Consider the following 11,911-nt stretch of genomic DNA (forward strand, 5'->3'; position numbering starts at 1 on the left):
TAAAAAGAAAAGTCCAGGACCAGATGGCTTCACATGCGAATTCTATCAAACATTCCAGAAAGAATTAGTACCAACTCTCCTCAAACTCTTCAGAAAAATCAAAGCGGAGGGAAAACTACCTAATTCATTCTATGAAGCCAACATCACCCTCATACCAAAACCAGGCAAAGACATTACAAAAAAAGAAAACTACAGGCCAATCTCTCTAATGAATATAGATGCAAAAATCCTCAATAAAATTCTAGCAAATCGTATCCAACAACACATTAAAAGAATTATACATCATGACCAAGTAGGATTCATCCCAGGTATGCAAGGATGGTTCAACATAAGAAAATCAATTAATGTAATACACCATATCAACAAATCAAAGCAGAAAAATCACATGATCATCTCAATTGATGCAGAGAAGGCATTTGACAAGATTCAACATCCTTTCCTGTTGAAAACACTTCAAAGAATAGAAATACAAGGGAACTTCCTTAAAATGATAGAGGGAATATATGAAAAACCCACAGCTAATATCATCCTCAATGGGGAAAAATTGAAAACTTTCCCCCTAAGATCAGGAACAAGACAAGGATGTCCACTATCACCACTATTATTCAACATTGTGTTGGAGGTTCTAGCCAGAGCAATTAGACAAGAAAAAGAAATACAAGGCATCAAAATTGGAAAGGAAGAAGTAAAACTATCACTGTTTGCAGACGATATGATACTATACGTCGAAAACCCGGAAAAATCCACAACAAAACTACTAGAGCTAATAAATGAGTACAGCAAAGTAGTAGGTTACAAGATCAACATTCAAAAATCTGTAGCATTTCTATACACTAGCAATGAACAAGTGGAGGGGGAAATCAAGAAACGAATCCCATTTACAATTGCAACTAAAAGAATAAAATACCTAGGAATAAATTTAACTAAAGAGACAAAAAACCTATATAAAGAAAACTACAAAAAACTGCTAAAAGAAATCACAGAAGACCTAAATAGATGGAAGGGCATACCGTGTTCATGGATTGGAAGACTAAATATAGTTAAGATGTCAATCCTACTTAAATTGATTTACAGATTCAATGCAATACCAATCAAAATCCCAACAACTTATTTTTCAGAAATAGAAAAACCAATAAGCAAATTGATCTGGAAGGGTAGGGTGCCCCGAATTGCTAAAAACATCTTGAGGAAAAAAAACGAAGCTGGAGGTCTTGCACTGCCTGACTTTAAGGCATATTATGAAGCCACAGTGGTCAAAACAGCATGGTATTGGCATAAAGATAGATATATCGACCAATGGAATCGAATAGAGTGCTCAGATATAGACCCTCTCATCTATGGACATTTGATCTTTGATAAGGCAGTCAAGCCAACTCACCTGGGACAGAACAGTCTCTTCAACAAATGGTGCATAGAGAACTGGATATCCATATGCAAAAGAATGAAAGAAGACCCATATCTCACACCCTACACAAAAGTTAACTCAAAATGGATCAAAGATCCAAACATTAGGTCTAAGACCATAAAACAGTTAGAGGAAAATGTAGGGAGATATCTTATGAATCTTACAATTGGAGGCAGTTTTATGGACCTTAAACCTAAAGCAAGAGCACTGAAGAAGGAAATAAATAAATGGGAACTTCTCAAAATTAAACACTTTGGTGCATCAAAGAACTTCATCAAGAAAGTAGAAAGACAGCCTACACAATGGGAATCAATATTTGGAAATGACATATCAGATAAAGGTCTAGTATCCAGAATTTATAAAGAGATTGTTCAACTCAACAACAAAAAGGCAGCCAATCCAATTACAAAATGGGAAAAAGACTTGAACAGACACCTCTCAGAAGAGGAAATACAAATGGCCAGAAGGCACATGAAGAGATGCTCAATGTCCCTGGCCATTAGAGAAATGCAAATCAAAACCACAATGAGATATCATCTCACACCCACCAGAATGGCCATTATCAACAAAACAGAAAATGACAAGTGCTGGAGAGGATGCAGTGAAAGAGGCACACTTATCCACTGTTGGTGGGAATGTCAAATGGTGCAACCACTGTGGAAGGCAGTTTGGCAGTTCCTCAAAAAGCTGAATATAGAATTGCCATACGACCCAGCAATACCATTGCTGGGAATCTACTCAAAGGAATTAAGGGCAAAAACTCAAACGGACATTTGCACACCAATGTTTATAGCAGCGTTATTTACAATTGCAAAGAGATGGAAACAGTCAAAATGTCCATCAACAGATGAGTGGCTAAACAAACTGTGGTATATACATACGATGGAATATTATGCAGCTTTAAGGCAGGATAAACTTATGAAGCATGTAATAACATGGATGGACCTAGAGAATATTATGCTGAGTGAGTCCAGCCAAAAACTAAAGGACAAATACTGTATGATCCCACTGATGTGAATGGACATTCGAGAATAAACTTGAAATTTGTCATTGGTAACAGAGTCCAGCAGTAGTTAGAAACAGGGTAAGATAATGGGTAATTGAAGCTGAAGGGATACAGACTGTGCAACAGGACTAGATACAAAAACTCAAAAATGGACAGCACAATAATACCTAATTTTAAAGTAATCATGTTAAAACACTGAATGAAGCTGCATCCGAGCTATAGGTTTTTGTTTTGTTTTGTTCTTACTATTATTACTTTTATTTTTTTCTCTATATTAACATTCTATATCTTTTTCGGTTGTATTGCTAGTTCTTCTAAACCGATGCAAATGTACTAAGAAACGATGATCATGCATCTATGTGATGATGTTAAGAATTACTGATTGCATATGTAGAATGGTATGATTTCTAAAAAAAAAAAAAAAAAGGACAGCACAATACTACCTAATTGTAATGTAATTATGTTAAAACACTGAATGAAGCTGCATCTGAGCTATAGTTTTTTTTATTTTTTCTTATATATTTTTGTATTTTTTATTTTTATTTCTTCTCTATATTATCATTTTATTTCTTTTTCTGTTGTCTTGCTATTTCTTTTCCTAAATTGATGCATATGTACTAAGAAATGATGATCATACATCTATGTGATGATATTAAGAATTACTGATTGCATATGTAGAATGGAATGATTTCTAAATGTTGTGTTAGTTAATTTTTTTAATTAATAAAAAAATGTAAAAAAAAAAAAATAGGCCACCAGTTCAGGTGAACCTGGTCAAAGCAGAGGTCGCTCATTTTTGCCCTGGTGCCAAGGGGGCTGCGTCACCCTGTGGCTGATGGAAAAAGAAAAAAAAAAAGAAACAGAGGTTTTCGTGGCTGTGTTTCTACAAAGGTTTGACTGCCTTTGAATTCAGCGGCAGGACTTCTCAGGCTGCAATTGCCCCAGGCATAGGCAGAAACAAGCTCATTTGAGGGCTTGGCTGGAGCCTGTGCCTTCCCCAGGGGAGAGGTGAAGCCCAACTCAGGTGGAATCCCTTCCTTAAGGAACTCAGACACCAGGGCTTGGTAATTTGAAGCCATTAAAACCAGCCTACAACCTCTCCTCTGTCTCCACCATGCCTGCAGCAGGGAGAGTCTGCCAAAGTTAAAGGTACACCTCATCTTATGCTGGTGGGACCTGCAGGCAGACAAGCGCCACATACTGGGCAGGATAAGAAAAACAGAGTCCAGAGACTTCACAGGAAAGTCTTTCAACCTGCAGGGTCTCACCCTCAGGGAAAACCGATGCAGGTGACTCTTTCCTCCTGATAGGAGGCCAGTTTCATCTGGGAAAATCTGGCTGGGGTCTATAATACCTAAGTAGAACCTCCTAAGGGTGGTGGGGGGGCAGAAAGGCACTACACAAGCAGGGTAAGAAACAAGAAAATAAGAACTGAAAAATTCTCCTCTTTTAAACAGAACCTAAGCTAGAGGTCGAGAAAAGGAATGAACTGAATATCAAAGAACAGACAGACAACAAATTCATCCAGCAAGAAAACACTAGGTAAAAGAAGTGAAAGCAATCTCCAGAATAACTAATCAAGGTAATTAAATGCCTAGGCACCAGCAAAAAATAACAAATCACACTCGGAAAATTGAAGATATGGCCCAGTCAAAAGAACAAACCAACAACTCAAATGAGATACAGGAGTTGAAACAATGAATTTAGAATATACGAACAGACACGGAAAACCTCATCAAAAACCAAATCAATGAATTGAGGGAGGATATAAAGAAGGCAAGGAATGAACAAAAAGAAGAAATAAAAAATCTGAAAAAATAAATCACAGAACTTATGGGAATGAAAGGCACAGTGGAAGAGATGAAAAAACAATGGAAACCTACAATGGTAGATTTTGACAGAAAGAACATAGGATTAGTGAACTGGAGGATGGAACATCTGAAATTCGACAAGAAAAAGAAAATATATGGGAAAAAATGGAAAAATATGAGCAGGGACTCAAGGAATTGAATGACAATATGAAGCACACAAATATACGTGTTGTGGGTGTCCCAGAAGGAGAAGAGAGGGGAAAAGGAGGAGAAAAACTAATGGAGGAAATTATAACTGAAAATTTCCCTACTCTTATAAAAGACTTAAAATTACAGATTCAAGAAGTGCAGCGTACCCCAAAGAGAATAGATCCAAATAGATGTACTCCAAGACATTTACTAATCAGAATGTCAGAGGTCAAATAGAAAGAGAGAATCTTGAAAGCAGCAAGAGAAAAGCAATCCATCACATACAAGGGAAGCCCAATAAGACTGTGTAGATTTCTCAGCAGAAACCATGGAGGTGAGAAGACAGTGGGATGATATATTTAAATTACTAAAAGAGAAAAACTGCCAAACAAGAATTCTATATCCAGCAAAACTGTCCTTCAAAAATGAGGGAGAAATTAAAACATTCTCAGACAAAAAAATCACTGAGAGAATTTGTGACCAAGAGACCAGCTCTGCAAGAAATACTAAAGGGAGCACTAGAGACAGATACAAAAAGACAGAAGAGAGAGGTGTGGAAAAGAGTGTAGAAAAGAAGACTATGAGTAAAGGAAAAAAGAAGGAAAATTAGATATGACATATAAAATCCAAAAGGCAAAATGGTAGAAAAAAGTACTACCCATACAGTAATAACACTAAATGTTAATGGATTAAACTCCCCAATCAAAAGACATAGACTGACACAATGGATTAAAAAACAGGACCCATCTATATGCTGTCTACAGGAAACACATCTTAGACCCAAGGATAAACATAGGTTGAAAGTGAAAGGTTGTGAAAAGATATTTCATGCAAATAACAATCAGAGAAGAGCAGGAATAGCTATACTAATATCTAACAAATTAGACTTCAAATGTAAAATAGTTAAAAGAGATAAAGAAGGATACTATGTATTAATAAAAGGAACAATTCAGCACGAAGATATAACAATCATAAATATTTATGCATCGAACCAGAATGCTCCAAAATACATATGGCAAACACTGAAAACACTGAGAACAGAAATAGACACATCTACCATAATAGTTAGAGACTTCAATTTACCACTCTCATCAATAGACAGAACATCTAGACAGAGGATCCATAAAGAAACAGAGAATTTGAATAATACAACAAATTAGCTAGACTTAACATTTATAGAACATTACACACCCCCCAACAGCAGGATACATCTTTTTCTCAAGTGCTCATGGATCATTCTCAAGGATTGACCATACACTGGGTCACAAAGCAAGTCTCAATAAATTTAAAAACATTGAAATCATACAAAACGCTTTCTCAGATCTAAAGGAATGAAGTTGGAAATCAATAATAGGCAGAGTGCCAGAAAATTCACAAATATGTGGAGTCTCAACAACACACTCTTAAACAAACAGTGGGTCAAGGAAGAAATTACAAGAGAAATCAGTAAATATCTCTAGGCAAATGAAAATGAAAACACAACATATCAAAACTTACGGGATGCAGCAAAGACAGTATTAAGAGGGAAATTTATTGCCCTAAATGCCTATATCAAAAAAGAAGAAAGGGCAAAAATTGAGGAATTAACTGTCCACTTGGAAGAACTAGAGAAAGAACAGCAAACTAACCCCAAAGCAAGCAAAAGGAAAGAAATAACAAAGATTAGAGCAGAAATAAATGAAATTGAGAACAAATAGAGTCGAGAGACCATTTGGAGGTTGCTCTTATGCACGCTTCAGGTAGACCTCGCTACCTATCATAACCTGCCAACCCCCAACCGGCTGATCCTAAAGAACACCCAGGCCAATTTATAAGATTCCACAAGGGTTTCAGGCACTAGAGTAATTTTCCAGAAACCTACAACCTCCAGATGGGTCCGTGGTCCAGGTAAGTCCTGAAACCTAGCCCAGCCTCTCCAGAACATCAGATAGTTCCACCTCCCTACCCCATATTAGTGACAGACCCTTCCAATATCAAAATTTTAGAACTGCCATAGCCCAAACAACCCCAATGAGAGGTATGGAAAGATCAAAGGTGATGGTGGAATTATACATAGAAGATAGGACTTAACAAATGAATATGAATGCTGAATCGTTAAACTGATATCTCTTTTAGTCTCCAGTATTTTAGAGCAGCCGGAAGTAAAAACCTAAAATTGTTAAATTGTAACCCATGTCAAAGCCTGAAATATGTTCTATAACTAATTGTGGTGCTGTGCTTGGAAATGTATAGCTTTTTTGTATATATGTTATAGTTCACAAAAAAAGGAAGGAAAAAATTCCATTGTGATGGTAAAAAGGTATTTAAGCCCTCTAGCCTCCCATATTCTGGAGCAGCTAGAAGGAAAAATGTTAGAGGATCATATGGTAGCTCATACGGTCTGAGATCTATCCTGTAACCAGTTTTTGAAGAGTGCTTTGAAAACTATTGCTTTTTTATTTCTTTGCTTTGTATACATATTGTACTATACAATAAAAAAAGTTTATAAAAAATAATTCCTTTAATTCAACAACAAAAAGGCAGACCCAATTTAAAAATGGGCAAAATACTTGAATAGATATTTCCCCAAAGAAGATATACTAATGACCAAAATGCACATGAAAAGATGCTCAACATCACTAGCTATTAGGGAAATGCAAATCAAAACCACAATGCAATGTCATTTCACAACCAGAATGGCTGCTATTAAAAACATGGAAAATTACAAGTGTTGGAGTGGATGTAGAGAAACAGGAACACTAAAAATTCATTGTTCATGGGAACATAAAATGGTGCAGCCTCTGTGGACGACAATGTGGCAGTTTTTCAGAAAGTTAAGTATAGAATTTCCATATGACTTGGCAATCCCACTTCTAGTAACATACATAGCAGCATTATTCACAATTGCAGAAAGATGGAAGCAACCCATCAATCAATGAATGGATATACAAAATGTGGTACATACACACATGGAATATTATTTAGCAATAAAAAGAAATCAAGTTCTGATATATGTTACAAGATAGATGAACCCTGAAGACACCATGTTGTATAATATAAACCAGACACAAAAGAACAAAAATTGTATGATCTCACTGATATGAAATCATTAAAATAAGCAATATCACAGTGTCAGAATCTAGATTTAACCTATATAACTAAGGGATGGGGTGGAGTTAGGGATTTGGGAGTTAAGGCTTAAAACACACTATTAAAATGTTCCACTGGAAACAATGAAAATGTTTTGATAATGGATGGTGGTGATAGTAGCACAATATTGTGAACGTAGTTAACAGCAATGAATTATATATTTGAATGTGGTTAAGGGGAAATTTTAGATTGCATATGTTACTAGAATAATTTTTTTTTTTAAATCCTGGAACTGGGGATGCAAGGGTAGTTCAGTGGTAGAATTCTCGCCTGCCATGTGGGAGACCCAGGTTCGATTTCTGGTCCACGCACTTCCCCAAAACAAATAAACAAAACAAACAAACAAAAAATTCAACAAATGATGCTGCAATAATGGAATATTCACATGGGAAAAAAATGAAATGTGACCCTGCCATACAGCATACAAAAAAAAAAAATCCATGGAACTGCATGTACTATCATTAATAGTACAATTGTAAAAATGTGGTTTCTTCAATTGTAACAAATGTACCACACCAATGAAAGGTGTTAATAATAGGGTGATATATGGGAATCTTCTATTTAATGCACGATTCTTCTGTAAACCTACAACTTCTCTAGTAAAGAAAAACAGAAGTAGTCTAAACCTCCTTGGAAATGCATAAATGCTTTGTGCCTCAATTTCCTCATCTGTAAAGTGGGGGTTATAACAGTACTGACCTCATAGGGTTAGGGAGTACTAAATTTATTAATACATGGTTAGAGCAATGCTTGGCATGTGGTAAGTGTTCACTATAATTATTAGTCATACATATGGTAGCAATTATGATTACTATTATTATTACTGTTATTCATAATATCCAACAACGTAGTTTCAGTCCCCACCCTGAAATTTTATGGCATTCAGATCTGTTTGACTTCTCCATTTTTATCATTTTTAATATTATTAATTGCAGTATAATAGAGATAGAAAAGTCCCCATTTCATAAGGGTATGGCCATATGAGTTCTCCCCAAACAAATACATCTGTGTTACTGATGCTCAGATAAAGAAATCAAACATTACCATCACCTCCAGAAGTACCCCCTCATGCTTCCTTAGTAACTTCCCCATTTCAAAAATTTTCAACATTTATAGTTTTATATCATCATAAAAGTAATATAATGCCTGAAAATTAATTTTATGGCAAATTACCTATTTTGTTTTATGGCCTTATTTCACAAATTATTTTACAGCTTCGTATTTCTAAGAGTCCTTAAAAAGATGAAGTTATCTTTAAGGAAACACTTTTGTATTTTTAATTTTAATTATTAGCTATATCGATTTTCAGTGTTTTAGGGAACACCAACTTTTCATCACTTTAGCTATTGTATATAGAGTTATATCACTGAAGTATTTAAAATTTTAACATTTAGAGCAAGCCTATTTGGGGAAATCTTTACTCATTAAGAAGAAATCATGGGCGGGCCACGGTGGCTCAGCAGGCAGGAATGCTTGCCTGCGATGCCAGAGGACCCGGGTTTGATTCCCGGTGCCTGCCCATGTAAAAAAAAAAATCATAGCTGGTATGGTAGCCCATGACAACCTCTGGGATCTGTCCTGTAACTACGTGTTGAAGAGTGCTTTGAAAACTATTGCTTTTTCTTTCTTTGCTTTGTATATATATTATATTATACGATAAAAAGTTAAAAAAAAAGAAATCATTGCTAATCGTTTTTCCCTTAAAAATATAAAAGGAAAGCATCTGCAATTTAGAATTTCATTTTCTTATTTAAAGAAATGTATTTTGTCTGCAGAAAAAAAAATACTACAAAACCAATTTAATGATTTTCACAGTCTATGGGAATCTTTAGATTTTTTTAACCTTTATTTGTTGTAAAATATAACATATATATAAAGAAAAGAAAGAAAAAAGCAACAATTTTCAAAGCACACCCCAACAAGCACAGATTTGTTTTTATTTGAAATAAAATGTAAAAGAAAATACAGTACATGCTCACTGTTGATAATCTGGAGAAATTAAATTCACCTATAATTCCTCAGGGAGGAACCCTCTGTTAATAGTCGTTGTCTGTTCTTCCTGTGCTTATTCTATTCAAATGAACCTGTAAGAGATGCTCCCATTATCCTATCTGCCCATAACCCTTCATAGTCCCTGGAAACTTCCATTCTATCCTGAAAGATCAGCGAGGTTCCCAAACACATGAAATTAAAAATTTGTCCTGGCCCAAAGCAAAAAACAAAAACAAAATAACAAAAAAGGCAAACAAAAGAAAAAGCTCTTGAATTTCAAAGCTTCTAGTGAGGGTTCTTAAGGGGCATCAGTGTTGAGTGATTCTGTTAGACAAGGCTTGGGAAGTGGGCCTCAGGTCTCTGCATCAGAAACAGAAGAAAGGAATAGAACTGTTTTGGAAAATAATGTAAAGCTCAAAATTCATTAGCTTTGAATTTGAATTCAGAAAAAAAGTGTATTACTTTTTTTTTTGGCATGGGCAGGCACCAGGAATCGAATCCGGGTCTCCAGCATGGCAGGCGAGGACTCTGGCTGCTGAGCCACCGTGGACCATCCAGTACATTACTTTTAAAATATGGATTTAAACTGCATTATCTTTAAGGATTATTGCTTTCCTTGAAAGGGGTTGGGTATGTATAGGACAGAGAGATAGAGGCTATATACTCTGGTCAAATAGTTATCTACTGCAGAACTACAGGAAGAAGGACATTATACCTGTGGAGAAAGGACATTATCCTCCTAAGGACAATTATTAATACCAACTCAGTAATTCCAAGTCTGGAGACATTACTGTTGAGCATCGCTACTGAGTGACTGTCAACACACGTCTGACTTGCTATAGACTTTAATTAAAATTTTTAAATTTTATATTTAAAATTTTTAACTGTATTTATATTTTGAGCAAGCCATACATTCGAACCCTGTCCCTCAGACACTGAGTTCATCTCCTTGGGGTTTCTTGTGTATCTTTTCTAAGACAGAATGTACATGTATGCCAAGCGGTGCGCGCGCACACACCTTACACACATATATATTTTTTTTTGCGCGTTTTTTTTTTTTTTGGCATGGGCAGGCTCCGGGAATCGAATTCTGCCACTGAGCCACCGTTGCAGCGACCCATACACATCTTTTCAAAGTTTAGTTCGAAGGTACTAAAAAACTTTACTGTGCAAAGATTGTATATATGAAACCAGCGATACTGTACTTGATGGGCAAACTGAAGGGATTTTTAAAAGGGCCTCAGTGAGCCAATTCATGAATTAGTGAAGTCAGAAAACAGGGAATTACCTCTGATCTTATCTTAAGCTTTACCCTCCAAATAAAATAAATGTTAACTTACTCCCTGTGTCCATCGCCTTCATCTCCTCATTTGTCCCTGCTGCCACTGCCCTAAGCCAGGCCTGCGACATCTGTGATGGATTAAAAAGGCGCCCCTCAACCCATCTCCTTGCAATCCATCCTTTCTTCCAAACTCTAGCAGATTGGTTATTCCGCAAGGATAGATCTCACATCTCATTCCTTCCTCCCATAACACAAAACAAAACAAAACAAAACACCAACCTTTACAGGATCCTATTACCTATAGGGTAATATTCTAACTCCGCAATGCAGAAGATTTTTTCCTCAAAGAATGAAGCAAGTTGCAGTAGCATTATCTCAGGTGTAGGTAGGACGACTGCTGAGCCGAGGCTCTACAGGGCCGAGGCGCTACAGGGAAAGGCAGCTCATGGACTACCTCAATTCCCATCAAACCGAAATATGCCCCGGAATTTACATTTACATCTCCTCAACAGAGGCCACTACTACAGTAAGAGCTAGAATACCCACTTCCTAGTATCAAGGTAGCTGAGAAACCCGGATAAAGTGGCTCAAAATGTGAGGAAACAGAATTGTCTTTCAGTATTCCTCCTTTCTTGCGAACAAAATCCTGATTTGGACTTTCCAAAGAATTTTGCACTCACCTCCAGTTCCAGGAATGGCCTAATCAGCTTCTTGCTGACAGACTTGCGAATTTTCGGTGTTGACTCTGGTGCGTTGCCTCTGATAACTGCAGTCCACGTCCCTGTACCCTCCCCCACTTCTAACAGTTGCAAGATGGCATGCGTTCCAGAATCCATTTCTCTCAGGTTCTAACGAGCGGCAAAGCGCAAGCGCTCACAAAGTCCCGGGCTTCACTGTGATTGGACTGGCCCAGGTCACAGGCTCATCTTGAACCAATCACTGTGGCCAGGGAGAAGCGGTGCTTTGATTGGCAGGCCCTAAGGGGGAGGGCTCCGAAACTGAGGGTGAACCCCTTTCACCTCAAGAGGGTGAGAGAGGGTTGGCACCCCGAAAGAAAAGTGGAGGCTTTTGTGGGAATAAAGAGAGACGGCTGCTTG

At 36.8% G+C, this 11,911-nt stretch overlaps 1 protein-coding gene across 1 annotated transcript in view; it reads right to left on the bottom strand.

Annotated features, from left to right (window-relative positions):
- Positions 1-11,604, bottom strand: part of IGBP1 (immunoglobulin binding protein 1) — a 146,126-nt gene extending 134,522 nt beyond the window's left edge. The window contains exon 1 of the mRNA XM_077145003.1: positions 11,495-11,604. The gene's annotated coding sequence lies outside the window, so the exon portion shown is untranslated. The remainder of the gene's footprint in view (positions 1-11,494) is intronic.
- Positions 11,605-11,911: the final 307 nt, after the last annotated feature.

The sequence above is a fragment of the Tamandua tetradactyla genome, chromosome X (genome assembly GCF_023851605.1).
Source record: "Tamandua tetradactyla isolate mTamTet1 chromosome X, mTamTet1.pri, whole genome shotgun sequence".
NCBI classification, from domain to species: Eukaryota; Metazoa; Chordata; class Mammalia; order Pilosa; family Myrmecophagidae; genus Tamandua; species Tamandua tetradactyla.